Genomic DNA, 21744 nt, shown 5'->3' with positions numbered 1-21744 from the left:
CTCTAACCTTCTTCTCTTAAGGGGCTCAGAACCTACTCAAGTGATGAGGTGAAGGGCAAATGCCATGCTGTCTCCTCTAGCCATCTTGACTTTTTTCCAGGCCCTCTCCAACAAAACACTTCTTACCCCTCCCATCTACAAGGCCAGACATCTCAAGCACACCTACTAAGGACAAATAGGTTGGAGTGAGTGGAAAGAAAAGGGAGGACTGAGATGTTTGCAACTTCTGAACAAGAGCTCAGCCTGCCAGAAATACTTGCACACCCACATCACTAGTGTAAAGTAGCACTCTCAGCTGGCCACAGCATAGATATTGTATGGTGGTCTTGGAACAAATTGTTGCATCTTACTTTTATGAAATGCACACCACTCCCTAGTCCTCCACCACTAAATACAAGCTCTGGTATAGATCAAGAATCTAAGGAGAGAAAGAAAGAAAGGCTTTTTCTTTTCTTTTCTTTTTTTTTTTTTCAGAAATAAAGAGATTAGAGACAGAGAGGTCACCTTGGGCAGATTAACTATGCTCTTCTGGCCTCATTTGGATCTGTTCTTTTTTCTTTCTTTTTGTTTCTCAGCATGCCTTCCTCTTGGAATTTGCCTGTTATGTCTCTGTTACACAGCTGAACAGCTCCTCTGTCTTATGTCTAACAGACCTGAGCAAGAGGTAGCAGGCTACACATAGTCTTCAGATCTGGTTAAGACTCTGGGATCCAGACTGCCTCATTGTGCATCCACTCTCTGTGCCTTGATTTCCTCTTGAAAGCTCGAATTAAAAGTTACAACTGCTTAACAGGGCCAGGTGAGAATCAAATAAATTTCTATGTGCTGAGGAATTAAACCATACGTGGACATGGTAAGCAATACTGAGTTCAGGGAGGCTGAAGGGAGGCTGCATTTCCCATGTGGCAGAGGCAGGGTCACCTCATGGGGCACTATTCAGATCTTGAGAAACACTTGAACTCGTGAACAAACATCTTTTTTGAGTATAGTCACTGGGCCTTAACAGGGATGTCACAGGTAAGAGTGTGCCGGAGTGATTCTTGTTATTTTGTTTCCTATCACCATTAGATCAGAAACACAAAACAAGAAAAAGTGAAGAACTCCTCCACTTTTCATTTATTAGTACTGTTATGGTTTGGATATGAGGTGTCCCCCAAAAGTTCCTGTGTGAATGCAGGAATATTCAGAAGTGAAATGATTAGATGATGAGAGCTGTACTAACCAGTCCATCCTCGTTTGAATGGACTGGGTGGTAACTGTAGGCAATTGCAGGTGGTAACTGTAATTGGATGGAGGAGGTGGGTCCCTGGGGTGTGCCCTGGAAAGGTTTATCGTCCCTGTAGCCCCCTCTCCTTTCTCTCTTTCTGCTTCCTGCCAACCATGAATGGAGCACTGTTCTTCCACCATGCCTTCCCGCATGATGTTTTGCCTCCCTTTGGGCCCAGAGCCATAGATTCAGCCCCTAAACCTCTGAAAACCATGACCCAAAACAAATTTCTCCTCCTCTAAGTGGTTTTTGTCAGATGTTTTGGTCACAGTAACACGAAGTTTATTAATATGAGTATCACGCTGTAATATTGAAAGCTTTGTAGAAAGATGTTTAGAGTCTCTAAATCAAAATTTTCAGTCTTCCAAATTGAAATTTTGGTAGAAAAGTCAAACTCCCCAGTCTTCACCTAACCATCGGTAAAGATGGGATTCACATCAGTAGCTGTATCTCACATGCCGCTGTGATGTGCCCTTTCTCCCCCACACAGGTAGGATTTCTCGGAATCTGTGCAGAGCACCTCTCATGGATTTATGAATAAATCCTCTCATGTTTTGCCACTCATTAATACTTGCTGCTCTGAAGGCATGTGGAGCGATGTTCCTGCCCCACTGTCCTTCCTACGGAAAGTGAATGCTAAAAACGGGAGGAGTGTCACTTTTAGCATTCTCCAAATCTAAAATACTTGAGGTTTGAACACAGCCATAGATTCCATTCAGCCTTCCCAGGTGGGAGTCAAGCCACAGTGTAAGCAGAATTGGAAGAAGCACATTTATCCAGAGAGGTGAGGATGCTTTCTGGGGTAGGGCAGGGAGGGAGCCCTTCATGTTCACTGGAGGCTGTCATAAAAATCGCAGGTCTTTGAATTAGGTACTATAATCTGCCAGCCATATTCTGCTCTATCCTCTTCTTCTCTTTGCAACATGAATGCCAAGCTCATCCAAACCAGGGGAGGAGAAAAAACTGTGAAGATCTCAGAATGTGCACCTAGGCCTTTCCTCTTCGTGTTTAATTTAAAGCCATTATGTATCCTCAGTGTTGGAATCATACTAGCTCATAAGACATTTATTGATGATATGGACATACTTTTTCTTTTTCTTGCATTTAATTTTTCTTAATTTCTTTTCATTCTCCCAATTTCGAGACTTCGTGGTGTTTACAATTCACAGAAAGAGTTCTTGTAAGCTGTTTTCTCCTTAGGCAAGCTAAATGTGTTAAATGATGTTATTTTTCACACAAACATCAATTCCCTTTTCCAAATTACTTTTGATGTTCTTGTTGGAGCTCTAGGCAGTTTGTGTATATAGAGGTATATACCTCAATTTACAAAATAGAGGTATTGCTAAAGAAGATTCTGCTCAAAATTTTCAAATTGAATCTTACTGTTCCATTGACTAAAATCAGAATTGTGCTTCCTTGGAGGCAGAGGGAAATCCTATAATTGTCTTAATTAAAACTTTTGTTAGAAAATGGGTAAACATCGAGATTAGCTTCATGTTGTTGTACTGCAACATCTCCTGGGATTATTAGTCTCAGTGGTGGTTTATTTTGGGGTTTCACAATAAAATTAGGCTGACTCTAAGAATTCCTCAAGGCTCTTTGGTGTAATAGAAAGGTTCAGATTACCTTTCTAAACTCTTTTTAGTACATAGACTGATTCAGGGGCCAATTGCAGTGGCATGGTTGGCTCAGGCGTGGTATCATGGACCTTTTTTAAAATGTTAGTTTAGCATGAAGACTATGAATTTTGAGAGCAGCTGAATCTTAAATCTTCGGTTTCATTGCTTCCATAAGACTACTAATGCTTTCCAGATCATATGATAGAAGAAGATACCACTCAGAGATGAATAATGTTTCTTCACTAGCCAAGAGAATATAGACATGATTTTCCCTAACTTTATTTAACGTGGTTTTAGTAAATTTTATGTCTAGTTTAACTCATAATGTTTATCTCTGTTGTGTATATGTGAAAAGGAAGGAAATAACTATACACTTACATTAGAAAAATACATAAGAGTTGAGCATAACTGACAGGAATGAGAGGATATTTTAAATGCAGGGAACAGTTGTTGCTGTATATGTTGGATGAAAATAAGGAAAAAAGTGGCTATTACTTTTGTATAAATAACTATTCAGTCACATTTCTTTTTATCTTGTGCAACTGCTACTGTTCACTCATATTGTTATTGACCATATTTTTCAGTTTTTCTGCATGTTTCACGTTCCTTAACTAATACACTCTTTTAGGACTTGTTTGAGTTAAATTGGGAATTTCATATCTTTATTTTATGTGAAAGGGAGATTTAGGGAACTTAACTACATATTCCTGAGTGTAGTGAGTGAAATTTGTACAAAACTTCTTCTAAGAATAAAATAGATATCATTGAAGGAAAATGAAAAGTAAGATGAGAAGTTGAAGGGATGTCCTAGACTGGACAGTCAGAATTTGAGAGGGAATAAAAAAAAAAAAAACAAAGAATGACACTAGCAGTTTGATTTCATTCCAGTGACAGTGGTTGGACTCAGAATGGACACAGAGAAAGCTCAGCTTGATTTCCCTCACTCAATTGCTATGAGACTTAAAGTTCAACCAAGACAGGTTGATCCTCTGGATTCACCCCCAGGCCACCCAAATTAAAGTGCAGGCATTATTACAGGGTTAGCCCTTACCAACAGGGCATCCATCATGGAATATATTATATCATGAAGTCACATACTAGAGTTATCTGTGGATGGGCAGCTAAGATCTGGGCACTAAAGGAAACGCAGGTGTGAATAGAGCAAGCTCATCCAGCCTATGTCTACAGATACCATCTGTGTGCTGACGCCTCCTGTTTTATATCTGAACCTAAACTCTTGACTGCCTCCTGGACATCTTGTAGATGTGCATTGACATGGCAAAAATCAGCATGGATGTGAGTTTGAGTTTACTGAGAAGCAGTTACCAAGTTGAGAAGACAGGTTCATTTATTAGGGAAAATGCCTGTAAGAAGACTGAGGAGAGAGCTGGAGAAGAGTGAGGAACATGGAGAAGGCTGGGGGAGCTGTCTCCTGGGGATGCAGGCTCTTCCACACTGGGAAGAGAGAGAGGGAAGGAAGGAAACTTGGGTAGGAAGTCTGAGACTCTGGTGCAGTTCTAAGAAATTGTCAGCAAGGTTAATGTGAAGTCTTCCAGCCAAACTCACCATCAGAGGAGTTCCACAGCTTTCCTGAACAGCTTGACTTAGTATCCCTAGGAGACATCCCCTGGGAGCAGCCTGGGGACACTGTAGCCTGAGTAAGTGCATGGTTCAGCAGCTACACACACCATGGTTGGAGACCTGAAAGTCATGTTTTCATAAAGGCAGCTCCATGTCACTAGAGGAACATTTGACTTTTCCTTCCATTTGTTACTCTAAAATTTCTCCTCTTCTGGTTTCCCCATTTCAGTCAACGTTGGCTCAACTCCAGTGTTGGGTTCACCTCCACCAGCTAGTCTAACATCTTGCTTTTGCTATCCTTAAAGTTTATCCTCCATAAAAAAAATTGGTGTTCTTTTAAAAATACATATTGCATCTTGACACTCCTTTGATCCAAATCCTGCCATGGCTTTCCATCTAACTCAAAATTTAGTTCAAATTCTCTTCTGTGACTATTAAGCATCTACATGCTATGACTCTCCTCCTAATTTACTCTCTTCTTCCTAGAACACAAGCCCATTCTTGTCTCGGGGCATTTGTACTTCCTCTTCCCCCTGCTTGGAAAGTTCTTATCTCAGATTTCCTCAGGGCTCACTCCTTCATCCTCTTTAGATCTTTGCTCAAGGATTACCTTATCAGTGTGTCCTTCTCTGGCCAACTTATTTTGTTCCACTTACTCCATACTCAGTGCCATATCATGTATTCTGTATTTGTCATTGTTCATTGTCTTATTTCTTCCAAGTAGAAAGTAAGCCCTCTGAGCGCAAAGCCTTTACTGTTTAATTATAGCTGTTTCTCTAGGGCTTGCTATGAAATAGGTTTTCAGTAAACGCTTGTTGAGTGAGCAAATAAATACAATTTAAAATGTATGAAATTTGTATTGCTGAACATGCATTCTGTTTTATATCATTTTATTTTATAATCTACTTTTGCATAAAATCTCATGAACCTTTACCCTTACCTTAAACATTTTTCTTCTGCATAATATTCCATTTATGGTTACAATTATTTCCACTTTATGGTTGTGCCATAGTTTATTTATTCAACTCCTACTAGTTCCAGTTTTTTGGCTATTATGTGAATAATATTGATGACTATGTGTTCAATGAGGAACAATTATATTTTGTTCATCATTTTAGCCCAAGTGCCTGGCAAATGTTTGTCAATTGTGTTCATGAATAAACGAATACGTGAAAAATATTCGGACTCATTTTTATATCCTGATCTTAACACTCAGAAGTTGAATTGTTAGCTTTACATATTCATTTTCTCAAACTAATTCATATTGTAAAATTGTGTTGTAGAAAGTGGTTACTTTATGCTTCTACCAGCAGAAGGTGAGTGCCTATCACTTTCTCAACGAATATTCATGGAAATAAAATGTTCCCAATTTGATTAACAATTATTATCACATTTTAATTTGTCTTCTTTCATTACCAGAGAAGTTAAATTTTTTTAATCATAGATTCATTGGACATTTGTATTACTTCTCTAATTAATTATTGTTCTTGTACCTTGATACTATTTTAGAGATGGTTAAAATTGCAATTCAAAAAAAGTGTAGTTATGAGGCCTGGTTTTGCCATTCACTAGCTGTCTTGCTTTTTTATTCCTTAGTTTCCCTGAACCTCAATTTCCTGAGTGTAAGTGGGCAAATAATGGTAATTACTTCCATGGGTTGCCCTGTGGAAGTGGATAAGGGATTAGCCCTGGAGTTAGCCTTATGCTTAGGGCCTGGTCAAATTGGGCTGTGGTAAGGAGCACATGAGAAAAGGTGCAGAAAGCACCAGCTCAGTGCCTGGCACAGAGTAAGTCCTAATAAATGGGAGCTGATTCTTATCTCATTTATCTGCTTTTTCTGGGGGTGGTAACCATATTTCACAAAATATTGGAATCCTGGGGCATAATGGAGTTCCTGGGGTAAACAGTAGTAGTGCCTTAGTTACTCCATTAATATTGGAATGTAAAAGATTGTGTCTTTCTTGATTGAGATCCCTGCTCATGTGGTCCTAGAGGACCTGCTTCAATCTTTCAAGCCCATTTGTTCTTCCAAACTTTGACTTTAGGTTGTCAGGTATACCAGTTGCATACTGCCAATAAGATTTCCATTTTTGTTATGGAAAATATTACAATTATTCTTTTTTTAAAAAAAAATTGTTATTTTTAGATAAGCATGACTGTACAGTGTGTTTTGACAAATTATACATACATGAAACCCAACAGGATTTTCAGACCAGAGTCTTCCTAAGGACTGAGGTGCTGATACTCTCTATGAGCTTCCTAAATGGAGAATTATTGCGCCTATTTTTTTTTTTGTTCTTGTTCTACAGGTATTTCCTTATACATGGTTTCTGTATACCCCAAAATATCTTTACTATATTTTATTTAATCATTGGAGGAATACCCAGGGGAAAGCAGAATTGCATTTATCCATAAATATCCAGGAGAGGCCTTCTTTAAAAGGGAAGTGCTTTAAGAAGTCATGTCTGATGCCATTCTCTTTGCCACTCCACTTGTGCTTTGGAGGGGAGATATATGATACAGTGTGAAGAAAATGAAAAACATAACAACAGACAAACAAACAAACATCCCCCCATACCTAAAACAAAGATATAAAAATGTGCCTTGGAAAATCTGTCAGAGGACCTAAATTAATGTAATTAATGCTTGGTTAAAATACCTTCTTCTCCTTATTGCCATTTTCCATTTAATTTTACAGTGGGCTGGTCTGTTGAGATTTGTAGGTCCCAGTTTAATTTGAGACTTCGATATGGATTCTACTATATATAGATACACACACACACACACACACACACACACATATAAAGCCCAGCACAAGGATTGCTTCCACTGTACTAATGGTATTTATTGAGGACGTTTTGAAATGGGGGTCAGGCTTCCTTTTGGGAAATGCTTGCTTGATGGGAGATTTAACATTTTGCATTTGACATTCTTGAATTAACATAACTATGGCTGGAATCATTTTTCTTTTTTATCATTCTTTGCCATGCCTTACTTAGTCACTAAATGCTGTCTGTTCTGAGTAACCCTGATAGATGGGACAACAAGCTTGTAAATAACTGATATATTTGTAGTGGTTGTCAAATAGGAAAGAAATGTATCTTTGCCATTGCGGTGTAACTGGAACAGATGTCTGAATATTTTAAAACCTGGTGGATGTTGTAAATTAGGATTTTGGTCATTAGAATACATTAAAATTTCTACCTAATCATTTTATGATGTGGTAGAAAACAGTGGCATCCACATGATGACCCTCTTGATAAGTCACCAACCATCTGGAGAAAAAAATAAACAGCCCTCTCCCAGCAATCATTTAGATGTGTTAAAATATATATGCAAAGTAGAAATATTTTGTCTCCACAAAGAAAATTAAATAAATTCAGCAATCAAGCAACATTGATTCTAACATAGAAAATATAAAGTTATAGTATAATAATATAGAAAGTAGCAGTACAAAAATAAATCCAAGTTGTTTCATTGTTTAGCTAACCTATATGTAACGTGACTGGATTCAAAAGAGATTTACAAGGATACAGTCAAACGCTAAGAAAAAACAGCTTTTTAGAAGTGAGAGAGAGGCAGAGGGGAAAGAGAATGCCTGGAATCACACAGGAAGCATGGGCCTTGTGGGTTTTTTTTTTTTTTTTTTGGACAAAATTGAGTCACAGACTAAGTGCTAATGTTTCTAGCAACCAATAAGTATGGGAAGTTGTTTCATAAGACAGTTTCTTCAATTATCCCTAATATGGGCCAGAGTCAATATGCTAATGTCCAAATACTAGAATTGTTCAGGGCATGCGCAGTGGGGCCCAGAATGCAGGAGGGTGCCTTGGGGAAGAGATTCATATCTCCTGCTGGGTGTGGTCATGTGGGCTCACCTAGTGTTTCCCAGGAGAGGAACTTAAACTGGGTGCCAAGAGTAAAGTTAGAGCAACTCAGGTAGACAGCCTGGTGCTATTATGTAACAAATTTAAATGACACATATTCATTTTACCTCAGTGTTCTTTTGGATAAAGATGTATTTGAAAATAACACTTATTCTCTTTTTAAATTAAAAAATCATACTTGATTATTTTAGGACATTTAAAATGATAAAAGCATAACAAAGTAAAAATCAGAAATAAAAAAGATTAGTGTGTTTCTCTTTTCTTTTAGTTTTCTTTGCTTTATGCATTATTTATGCACATACATTTCAATATTGAGATCATACTGTATGTGTAATTTTTTTTCCTTTTAAATGTAAGAATGTGTCTGTCCCTCAAGTCATGAACAATTTTGAAAACTTTAAATAGTTGTATGTTATGAACTCTTACAATTCTTTAGGTTTTCTATTTTCTTTGAATGAAAGGTGAGGTGCAGTATGCATTCTTATGAATAACTCTTTAGATTACTTCTGATTATTTCCTTAAGATAGGTTTTCTAATTGTGCAACTATTAAATTAAATAATTTGAGCATTTTCAAGTTGATAACTATTGTCAAACTCAGAATACTTTACCTAAAACTGTGCATATTATTTATGTATACATATTTACTTACTTATATTTATACATTTGAAGGTTTATTGTATTCTTGTAATGATAAAATGTATTAATAAAGCCTAATGTATTCTACAGAAGAACAAACACGTACAGAATGCTCAGATGACCAGCTCAGAGTCATACAGGTATGCTTCATTTGTCTTTCATTCTGCATGGATAGATACTACAATGGTATTTTAAAAATTGTGTTCTTATATGAAAATCATCAGATGGCTTAGTTTTTTGGTGCTCTTTTTTATTATTAATATCTCATCTTCTGGTAAAGTTATAGATGAATTATAAAATCCCTCCTTGGGAAATGGAATGGCCTAACAGATATATGAATTTGTCTACACCATTATCAAGGGTGTCCAACAAAACCACAATCTATGCCAAGATTTTTGCACATCCTGGAAGAATTTTCACATAATTTTAAAAAAATTATTGAGTGGCAGTAAATGATGGATGATCATTTGGCAAGCTAAGGTAATGATAATCCTTTCAAAGAAAAATGATGAAATAAGGCAAATTCATGAATGATTCAGAAAATAAATGTTTTCACCTCAAATATTATATTATCACAGCAAGGTTTTGCCCTAGCATTAATGTATTTCATAAGAATTTCATAAATTCAACTTTATTATTTTTTTGTAAAGGCATATATGGAAAGAGACATATTTTGCTCCTTGTACATAAGACTCGTGAAGTAGTGATGTTCCAAACTGGTCTAAAATGCTTTCTGTGACTTCATAGGGAAGCCACCTCACACAGGGTCCTCTTGATTCTCCAGGGCTTGATGGTGTGACACCTGAGAATTCTGCTCAGAGTGGTTAATAGAATATTTTACTTTAGGTACTGTTGATTACAAAAGGCTCTGAAAATGAGGGTGTTAAATCATTTTTGAGTGGGGAGAGCAAGTGAGGTTGTGGAGGAAGACTCAGATCTTTAGTGTTGAAAATACGAATCAGAGAATCCTGATCAAGAATTAAAAACAGTCTTGATCCTAGAAATTTATAACCATAGAATAGATATATTGCTATCCATACAAATTGGAATACACTTACTTTTTCTTCTCCTCCTCCTCCTCATTATTATTATTATTATTGCAGTCTTTGGGGTAAAACCCAGAACCTGTGCGTACTAGACAAATACTTTTAATTTTAGAAATCCTTTAGGGTTTAATTTTTTTTTAGTCCTCTATGCAGATTTCTTCCAATCAGACAAGGAGAAGACCTGCTATATGCACACATCTAATTATGACAATAGAGTTCAATGGTTTTAACACACTTAGTAAAACTAAAGGCATATAAAAAGATTAAATCCATCTGGAGTATCTCTATGGTCATGTACACATGGTCTTAAAATCAACACTTCCCTAAATGCAAACTTATTGGAGAGCTTGCCAAAGGGAAAACACAGCCCAGTGGTTTTAGTGTATGACCTCATTAGAGCTCGACTCATTACCATGCTGCTGAAAAGCCAGCTAAGGGACATGCTTGCCCTGAGTCCATAATGAAGAGAGTTTTGGTATGACTCATCCTTGCAGCAAGCATTGTTACTGAACCTGGTGATCTACCTCGGTGAGCTGCTGCTCTGCTCCTCTGCCTCCAGGGAACTGTGCATTAGAATTGTGTAAGGCTACCTGATCACGTTTCAGATCTGATTGGCAGTTAATATTGATGCCTGTGGGTTGATATTTTACTGGGTCCTTAGGAAGTATACATTGTTCTCTCTCAGTGAGTTCCTACTCTCTCTAGTAAAGCCTGGGATTTCACATCTGGGTAAATCCACACATACACTTTAATTTTGTTTTGGATACACATTGATCCTCTCTTATGGGAGTCAAGCCATGGTTTTATTTGGAAGAGGAAGTTGTTATTTGAAAAAACAAATCCTCTGTTTTTAAAAAGGCATAAACAAGATTTTGTTGTTTTAAAATAATTTAGATTCTTTTAATGTCATTTTCTAATTTCTGCCTTGGTGCACCTTTGCTATTTTTTTGCATGTCTTGCTGTTATTGTCAAAAGTCATATCAAATTAACATTTCTAAGTATTGAATGGACAAGTATTGTATGTTTAATTTTATTTAGGGCATGAGTATTCATTAGGCTTGGATATTTCAGAGTGTGATGATGTGGACTAATTGCTTGAGACTGTCTCTAATAATTGCCAAAGTTAATCTATAACACTCTGCACTGACCAGCTTTTTAATGCCATGTTTGTGGTTTACTGTTTTTTGTTTTTTTAAGGTCCCTAAATAGATGATTTATGCTTGCTTTGTGAATGAAAGTCTAGTTTCTGGGACCATTAAGAAACTATACTAAGTCAGGAAAAGTTAAGTTTGCTGAAGTAACAAACAGCTGCCAACTTTCAGTGCTTTCCCACTACAACCGTTTGTTTCTGGTAAATATTTATTTATGCTAAATGTCTATTGTGAGTCACTGCAGTGATTCATTGAAGTCACTTGGAGCCCTTATCTCACTACACATTTTGCTTCCATATTTAAAAAGGTAGTAGAAAAAGAACTTGGTGAATTAGATACTGCCTCTGAAAACTTCTATGGAGGGGGATACATGTAATTTTTTGCCACATTTTGTTGGCCAAAGGACATCAACCTGGCTATGTCTAACTTCAAAGTAGCAGTCAAGAGCTGTGCCATCGTATGCCCCAAGTAAGGGAAAACAGGATGTGTGAATAGCTCTAATGACCACCACAGGGACACAGCCCCTTTTCAAAGTACTCATGAGCATAGGCCTAGAAAGAATAATGTCTTTTAAATGAAATTATTTTACTGAGAATTATTTCATCTACTGCTTAGGTCCACAGGCTCATAGGCCCAGAGCAAATTAGAATTTTAATATAGATGGACAAGGTGACCCCTAACATGACTAGAATATGATTCTTCCTTCTGAATTGGTAAATGTGAAGAGAGTTTATAAAAGTTTCTGTCATAGAATTTAGTATTAGATTCATACTTGCATTTTGTACATTTGAGTATCTTTTTTGTGTGTGTGAACTTTAGATAGTGAAATAATTTAATATAATGTATAAATAGTTACAAATATAGATGACAAATACATGCTGTTTATGCCTGAATACATGGTATCTTATTACTTAGCAACAACTAAAGGATGAGTGAAAGTCAGTGGTAACCCATGGCGACTAAGCATCTTTGTATATATAGCATGTGTCCTGAATGACCTCTGAGGACACAGTATATGGACTTTACAGTTTTAAGCCAGAGTACTAGACTATAAGAATAAGAACCATATTTAAATTTATTCCATATTTTTTTAGTCATTAGCAATACAAGATTTACCTTTCCTGTGTAAAATTTGGATTTTTATCTGCTTTATCGTGACAGTTTAAGTCCCCGGGAAAATAATTTGATTCAATGTAATTAAAAAGTAGTCTATTAGGCCTGGCAAAATGTGTCTTTAAACCCACAAAATACTCAAGTTCAAACTCTGTTGGTGTGTATGAGAAAGTATAAACTTGCTGTTTCAGCAATTGTTTATATCTACACATACACTCTGCAAAATGTGACCTGTTTCTTTGATATGACTACTGAAGGCTTAAGACAGACATATGTTATATTTAGATTTCAAGTGTTGAGACTTAAGATGCTAAGAAGTATTGTTTGGAGTAGAAAGAAAAACATGGACTTTCAAGATAGCATGTAAAGGTAGCAACTGTGTTATTCTTATGCCAGTTCATGGGTAATAATATTCATCTCAGTACATGAATCATTTTATTCTGTTAGCATCAATTATGTTGGTGATACTTGTAGTAGTCATAAGATAATAGGTGGTAATTGTGTGAACTCTTGTATGATAATAAATATTAAAAAACATTTATGTCAAGTTTTAGAAAGAAAATGAAATATAAAATCATGAGTTAGTAGCTATTAAGAATATAAAGGGTGATTGGGTTAACGTCCCTGATTTCAACTTCCCTATTTAACCTGACTAAAATTTCCAGAGTTCTGAGTAATCAATAGACACAAAGCTACCTCAGAGTTCTTGAAATTACAAAACATCAGTAGCACCAAAGAGCATGTAATGCCTTGTTATTGATGCCTTCAGCATTTGTATTCCAGCTGATTAACTCAAACTTCAGACATTTAAGTAAACACTATTACTTACAAGATTTTTTAGTTTCTTTTTTTTTATATTTTATTTTTTAGTTGTAGTTGGACACAGTACCTTTATTTTATTTTTATGTGGTGCTGAGGATGGAACCCCGGGCCTCGAATGTGCTAAGCGAGCGCTCTGCCGCTGAGCCACAACCCCAGCCCTTGGTTTTTATTATAAAGGACTTCAGAAGATGTTATTATAAGCACTTCATCAATTTATAATCAAGTATGTTCTGAATACTTTCATAAGAACTGACCATTCAGTAGTGACTGCCAAATTACATCTATTTTTGTATATGTGTGTGTGTGTGTGTGTGTGTGTGTATACACCAGCATATATACATAAGGATGAAGTTTTCTGATTAATTTACGTTAAAATATAAAACTTATTTTCCCTTGAGATACTGCATTAAAAATAGATCATTTTTCTCTGATAATTTCCAGGTAGGCTGTACAGTAGAGTCATCTGTCCCGTCCTTCAATTCTTAGCTGCCCCATGGAGCACTCATTTCCAGGGTCTTCCAGTTATAAATTCAGCCCCTGATTTCTATTTATGCCTCTCTCGAGTTGTCTTCCTCCCTCTTAGGTTTTCCTGGGAAGTTGCTTTGTTTCAATTTGCTAATGTAATGAGGCCATTAGACTGAGGCCGTTCTAGTGCCCTGGGTTCCTACATAAGCAAATGCAGTGAATCATTTTCTAGGCCAATCAGGAACAGTCAACTCATCTCCAAGTAGGGACTTTCTATTGTGATGAATTCTTTCCCTTACTTCTGCATTCATCCTATGAGAGCCTTTTTGAACTGCTTGTGGTCTGGTGCTATCCAATTCATTAACTTCCATTTGCGCAAATAAACTCCTTAATATTTTATATGACTCTGTTTGTCTTTTAACAATTACATGCAAATTAATTATTTTTTTGATGTTTTAAACAAACTCAAGGTATGTGGGTCATATAAAACTATACTAGGTATATCAGTGTTCAGAGGACAGCTCTGATACTGTGTCTCATATACACAAATACAGATGGGACAAGAGAGACAAGGACTTGGAAACATTATAGGTAGAGTTAGGGCCACCAAGGACTTGGGAGTGAAATCATCATAGACCAGAATGAGAATATACCAGGCCATACTTCCTTCCAATTAAGGAAATACATAATCTTACTATAAGAAAGCTGAGTCTACCAATGCACATTAGAGAGTACTGAGGCCTTTATGCAGATAATTCAAGCCAAAAAGAAAATCCTCTCCAATTACTGGAATTATGTAGCTATTGCAGGCAAATATGTATTTTTAAGTCATGAATTATTCAGGTAATTTTTTCAATTCATCATTTTATATTTTCTCCAAACTTTTCACAAGTTTAACTTTGGCAGAATATAAAGGAATAGGTATATGTGTCAGATACTCAAATTTCCCTTATATTTGTGTGTTATTTTTCAGGCTGACACCTAAGTGCCTCTGGGAATATCATGATTTTGTATATATCCCGAATACATAGTGATTTGCTTATTGTCATTGGCACTGTGTCTGATATTTGCTGTATACTTTGGGAAATCCCTTTCATATTTAGGAAGATTACTGGTCATCTACAAAGAGATAATATTTATATTGTTTGACACTTTTTATCCTATCTTTAAATTTTATCTTCTGTAGCAATATCCCTCAGATGGAGACATAATACTGTGAACTCCTACACCAGTCTCCATTGGCCATGGAGATTAGGGATGGGATATTGTGAGTAATATAAAGGAACCACGCTCAACTGAGTTTTTATTTTATGCATTTGTGCTGTTAGCTATTTGCAGATTATAATGCTTCTACTAAAATAATAGTCACAGTATAGAAACTCAGAAGAATGTAGAAAATGGTTCCATTTTCTAAATTTGTCCTATTGACTCTGTAGTTCTTCCTTTACAATGCGGAGAGCATTGACTTTATTCTGCTTACATAAGCTTTACCTTTGCTCTCATTTCATTGGTTTCTTGGTGTATGTGTGATTTGGGAAGGAGAAGACGGGAGTTACTATTTTGATTTTGAAGGTTCTGCTTGGTGGCTGAATCTGGGCATGCAAAGAGAAGACAAATTTCTCAAGTTGTTTATTCTTCTAATGTCAAGCAAGCTGTACACATTCAACAAATGAAAAGCTGGGGAATACTTCTGCTACTTCCAATGCAAACTGAGTAATCTTCCAGGGGTTAATAGATATTAGAGTCTAATAAACATCACATTATTCCCACTGAAGACTTAAAAAAAAACTCAAGACTTGAGTTTAAAAAAATAAAGTAGGCTCTACTACTTTTTCAGTAACACATCTTCATCGTATAGTTTCATGAGGACTCAATTATCTCCTGATACTCGGTGCTTGTTTTGTTGGTGCCACCTGCTAAGATAAATAAGCTGGAAAAGGAGGGTGCCAGGCAGGACCTAATCAGAAGCATTTACCTCTTATTGGAGATAACACCAGGCCTTTGAGAAAAAAAGTTGAAGTCAGACATCAGAGAACGACACCATTAAAAGTAGAAGGGCTCAGTAAACACAAAATAAGCTTTAGGCTGGGATGCCCAATGATCTTGCTTCTGCCTCTCTCTTCAACTTTAGCTGATTTTCTGTCTGGTTCCTAATTCTAATTCTACCCTAGGCCAATGAACTTCATTACCTCATAGAGGTCTGCTGTGGTTCACCATGAAGGCCTACACTGTCTTTGCTAAGTTCAATATGCTAAGAAGAAATGTGGAAGATGCTTCAGCACCTGACTGAGTTTTTCTAATTTGTGCCATTGGGAAAATTTAGAAGACATTGAAAAAGAGAGAGCCTTCAAGGTGTAATGGATAATGACCTGAAACATTGTTTATTTTAGGAATAAATGCAAATAATTTCTCTTATTCTTAATTAACCACATAGTCAAGCTGCTTTTTAGGTTTCTAACAGAAAATTTAATCTTGATATTTCTGCTGCTCAGCTCTTTCCTGAAGCTCACTTAGAAGAATAATATTCATGGTGGTATAAGCAATTGATCTATTTCTCTTTATGACTGTTACCCTGGATCAAGATACATTATCAGGAACAGTGAATAGCTTTATATGAATTATACTTTGATGTCCTGCTCTTTCTGCACCATATGAAATTCAACCCTTTATGAAGTACTTATAAGCAAGTGGTCATGTTTATTAAGGGAATATTTAATATGATCTATAATGCTGATCCAGAAATTTCACTCTTTGAAGAATAACCAAGTGAGTTGCCTGCACATTTTGAGCAGGAGACATGTACACTCTATTCACAGGAGCACTATTCACAATAGCAACCCCTCCCTGCCAATAACTCAACCATCTACCAAAGAGGGAATAAATGAGAAAACTGTATTATAGTCACACATGGAAGGTTACAAGACTATCAAAACAAATGAATTATAGCAACATACAATAATATAGATGACTTTCAGCAACACAATATTAAGTAATAAAGTAAGTGGAAAAAACTACATGTAAGATTATACTTATTTTTGTAAAGTTGAAAGCAACTAAAATAAGAGAAAATAAAATATTAGGAGTACATACAAATGCTATGCACATATGAAAAAAGAGCACCAAGGTAACTAGGAAGCATGTGTTGCAGGTTGTTGATTACTTTTGGAGGAAGAAAACTGAATTGGGTTGGGTAGGTACCATGGAATTGGGGTCAGTTGATGTCAAGGTCCTAGCTCTTGTCATTTGTGGTAGATTCATAGATGCTTATTATATTATTAAAACTCATTCACTTTTCACTCACTAGATGTAAGAATGAAAGATCCAAGCCCAGCACAGAATCTCCTTGATTTAATGACGGTCCTTTGGAAGATTTTTTCCCTTCAGACCTTAGAAATCTGAGCTTCTGAAAAATTACAATTTTTTAAATCATTAACTCTAAAAAATTTCTCTTTGCCTTGACTGCTAGGAGATTATAGTTCAAATTTACAGGCCACCTTTGGTAATTATAGAGGAACTTATGGTATACATCTCTGTGTCTAACTTGAATCCTCATTTTATCTTATTATACTATTCCAGTTTCTTAGTTTTGATTTTTAAATATACCTTTTAAAAATCTCATTTCATTGCATTATTTTTATAAGCCTCCATAAATTCCCTTTCACTAGGCAGATGATAGAGGTGAATGAAGACAGACTTGTCCATCAATGAACAATAAGCTGTATCAGTTGCTTAAGAAGGTTGGCAGTTGGGAATGGTCTGGAGTGTTATTACTTTGATATTGTGTTTGTTGTGTTTTTCAGTTTGTAGGAAGAGAAGTATGCATTTTTGTCAGAATCATTCTGGAAGAAATTTGCTAGGTAATCTACTCAATTATATGTTTTTATAGTAATTTTAAGGGCTTCTCAAGGATGTCTGCCATAGTATGAAAGTCATCTTGTAGTATTATCTAGGTATATAACTAAACTAAACTCTGTTTCAGAAAACAGTATGAGGTATTTAAGACTTGACAAACTGGCTGAGGCTAAGAAGTAGAATTGTTTCTTCCCTGGGCAAACTTATGATTACTAACAGAGCCCAAATCTAAGTTATTGGAAGTAATACTTCCTTGAGTCTGGATTTCTGGTCCACTGACAATAGATTTGACTCTCTAATGGATAATTTTCCACATTGGAGGCAGCATCTAATAAGAAAACATTGTTGTCCAATATTGGTTTGCCTCCATCATTTCCCCCAAAGCCATTTGACTGTCTAGATTCTGAGACACATGGTACAAACATCTAATGGGCATGATACTCCCCATTAGACTTTAGATACCCCATTAGATCATTCAGAGGACTAACACATTTCATTAGATGTTTCTTGAGTTTCTCAATAGTCCAATACAGTAGCAAATTAATTGAATAGAATAATACTTCTCAAAACAAAAGGAAGCAAATTTTTATTTTTAAATAAGCTGAAAGTTTTAAGAGATAGTTCCCTCAAGGTGACTTTGTTTAGGAAAAATAAAAAGTTTAGATCTCTGCTCTTCATCATTAAGACATATCGGAAATTCAATGCAGAAAGAAGAAAACTTTTCTGTAAATTTGAATGGGTAAAGTCAGTTCCTAGCATTTCAAGCCATGGTTGGTACAGTTTGATTAGTTCAGTTGTGATATGATGCTAATTGAAGTTCACAAGTTCTGTCATTTAAAAGATATTTTCTTCAGATTGACATAGAAAACACCATGCTTATGAATTGTTTTAAGTTAAAAAGCATTTATTACTTTGTATATGTGAAGCAGAGAATATAAAGACAAAGTATAATTCTTTCTCTTACGAAGATTATAATTTATCAGTAGGGAAAAGACAGATATCTGAGTTTATTACAAGGATGCACTGGCATCAGAGAAGTGTAAGGTGGAAGGAGTCATGTTAAGCTTTGCTCATTAGACAGGGCCTTTGTGGATTGGGTAAGCATAGTTCCTGGCTTGCCTGGACATTTGCAGTTTACATTTGTTATCCTGGGAATAGCTATTAGTAGGGTCCCTTCCATTCTCAAAAGCATTCTATTTTGGAAGATAAATCATGTGGTTATCCGATTTAGGGAGAAAAGGCATTTAAGATTGGCTTTGAAGATTGGATAGAATTTCAACAAACGGAACTCCATAGTTTCTGGACACCAAAGATGTCCTGATCAATTCATATTTTTGGAAGTGGATGGACATCAGGGAAAATAACAAAGAAAGTGTTACTTGATTGTGTTAAAGTTGGTGAGGTATTCATCTATGAACCCCGTAAAAGAAACATCAGCCAAAGCACAGAAGTGTGAAATGCATGTCCCAACTGGAAGTGCATGCTTGGCTGCTAATGCATAAGCAGTGAGAAATGAGCCTCAGGAAGTGGCCAAAGGCCTGGCAGGCCCTGAAGCATTTGCAGAAATGCAGTGGAACTGGGACTTTATCTTATGAGCAATGCAGACTGCAGTGGTGAAGTGTCACTGAAACACTTGAGAGTGTCATACTGAAGTTTATGTTTGAAAATGTGGGGGAAGTGTGGATGAGAGAATGGAAAGGTGTAAACTTACAGATGTTGGGACTAGTTAAAAGACCATCACAATAGACATGATAAGAAAAAATTAGGGTCTGAACTAAGATAGTGACTATAGGAATAAAATTATGGATCAAAAGATAATGTAAAGGGGAGCTGGGGTTGTGGCTCAGTGGTAGAGCGCTTCCCTAACATGTATGAGGCACTGGGTTTGATCCTCAGCACTGCATATAAATAAATGAATAAAATAAAAAAAAGATAATGTAGAGAATGTATAGTATTTCAAAAATTTCCATCAGCTTTTTGTAAATTACTGTTATTAGTACATACTAATTATATACAATATAATGGTTTTTTTGTGACATTTTCATACATGCATATGACTTACTTTGATCCTTTGCATCTTGAAATGTAAGTAATTCTACTTTAAAAAATAATTTAGACTTAGACAAAACTTTAAGAATTGCACAGACCTGGATCAATTTTCATGAGTTTCGAAAAAAACACCAAATTTTTAATGACCAGAATGGAATTCATCTTGCCATGTCAATGAGTTTAAGAAATTTTATCATTCAACGCCTTGATCTTCATTATGACGCATGGGAAACAGAATAAGTGATAATCTAACATAAGCCCTTAATTGATGTAGGTCTCTTGGTCTATATGTGCAAGGTGAAATGTAGCATAGAATTTGGACAGTATTAGTATAATTTAGGGTGCAAGTATGCAGACATTTTGGATGAAGGCAGGAGCTTTGGGTCTGAAGTGGTTGGATGGCAGCTTCAGTTCTCCAGTTTATTTTGTACATGGTCATAACTGAGTGCAGGATAATAATGGGAAGTGGACTTTTGAATAAAACAGACTTTATTGTGAAAGACCTTAGAAATTTGTCAGTTTATTCTGATAAATATCCCAACATAGTACCTGCAAAGAAGGAAAGAATGAAATTGTTTTCCTTAAATCTTAGAGGCCATAAGATTTGGGTTTGTTCTGAAGGTGGATCCAAAAGCAGTAATATTCTTCAAGTCCTGAATGTCCATAAAAGATACTTTGTCTTAGATTTACCCTCTCTTGATCTGCCTTTAACCAAATGATTTAATTGCTTTTTAAAGACTATGGTGTAACTAAGCAGCCATTTAAATATTTGTGGAATCTCAAAGAAATAGGCTATAGGTATCTATCTATACACAAACTATGGAACTGAATCAATGAATGAATACAACCATCTCTTGGGGTCTCTGAGGGATTGGTTCTAGGACCCCCTCTGAAACCAATATCCACACATGTTCAGGTTCCCCATATAAAATGAGGTAGTATTTGTGTATAAGCTATGTTAATCTTCTTGTATGCTTTAATAATCACCTCTAGATTACTTATGATACCTAATTAAATGTAAACATTATGTAAAAAGTTGTTAGACTGCATTGTTTAAGGAATATGACAAGGAAAAATCTGTATGGGTTCAGTACAGACACAATTTTTTATAAATATTTTCAACTTGTGTTGGTTGTATATGCAGATGTGCAACAGTTAGATACAGAGGACCAACTCTGTATCTTCCTGAAATATCTCAACATTTGGGGAGAGGCCTTTTTTCTGTCAACCTAATTATCTAAATGATTCTTGTTAACCTTTCATCCTGCTTGGCCAGATACAGCTAAAATATCCACTCAATAGTTTAGTCTTATTTTTAAATCTCCCTCACTATTTTCTATTTATGGGGTATAGATCCATGTAAGTTGAAGGTGATACCAATATTCACACATTTTATTGGATTCTTCCTCAAATCTTACTTTAATTATTCAAATACCAAGAATTAAATTAGTATTTCACACTCATCTAATTTAACCTATAAATAAAATTAAAGAAAAACCTTGCTTAAGTTATTCAACACAAAGTATGAAAATATATGCTCTTTATTGAGCACCTATTTTGTGCAGAGCTTTTTACATGGATTATCTGCTGACAGTTTCTTCAGATGTAGTAGCTCTTGATTTTCCATAGATTTGTAAGTTAAATATTATTTTTATGTCTCACATTAGCAAAACCTACTCATTTTATAGCATAATCCCATAGGATAAAGTTCTTATACAAGTGGAAGATTTAGACCTGAAGGTACTTGGTTACTAGGCATAAGGGAGGCAAAAAACTTAAGATATTTGAGGATGGTCACGGAAGGTGAGGAGAGTGGAGGCATGAGTTATTTATTTGTTTAATTTTTGGTACCAGGGATTGAAACCAGAGGCATTTTACCACTGAGCCATCCCCAGCCCCTTTTATTTTTTAATTTTGAGGTAAGTTCTCATTAAGTTATTGATAGCCTCACTAAGTTACTGAGGTTGGCCTTAAACTTGCAATCCTCCTGCCTCAGCCTCCCGAGTTGCTGGGATTACAGGTATGCACCACTGTACCTGATAAGACATGGGCTATTGAAGGGAAAGCTGTCATTACCATGACCAGATGCACAGGTCAAGGCTGGAGAGAGCCAAAAGGTCTACTTTCAGACTCTTTCCTGTGTGCTTTACATTGGAACTCTTCTTAGTTTAACAGGTGGCATCAAAGAATAACGATAGTAGCAAATAGTCACTGTGTTAGGTGCCAAGTATCTTTCAATCCATTTACCAACAGAA

Source organism: Urocitellus parryii, chromosome 6 (genome assembly GCF_045843805.1).
Source record: "Urocitellus parryii isolate mUroPar1 chromosome 6, mUroPar1.hap1, whole genome shotgun sequence".
NCBI classification, from domain to species: domain Eukaryota; kingdom Metazoa; phylum Chordata; class Mammalia; order Rodentia; family Sciuridae; genus Urocitellus; species Urocitellus parryii.
This window is presented reverse-complemented; position numbering follows the sequence as displayed.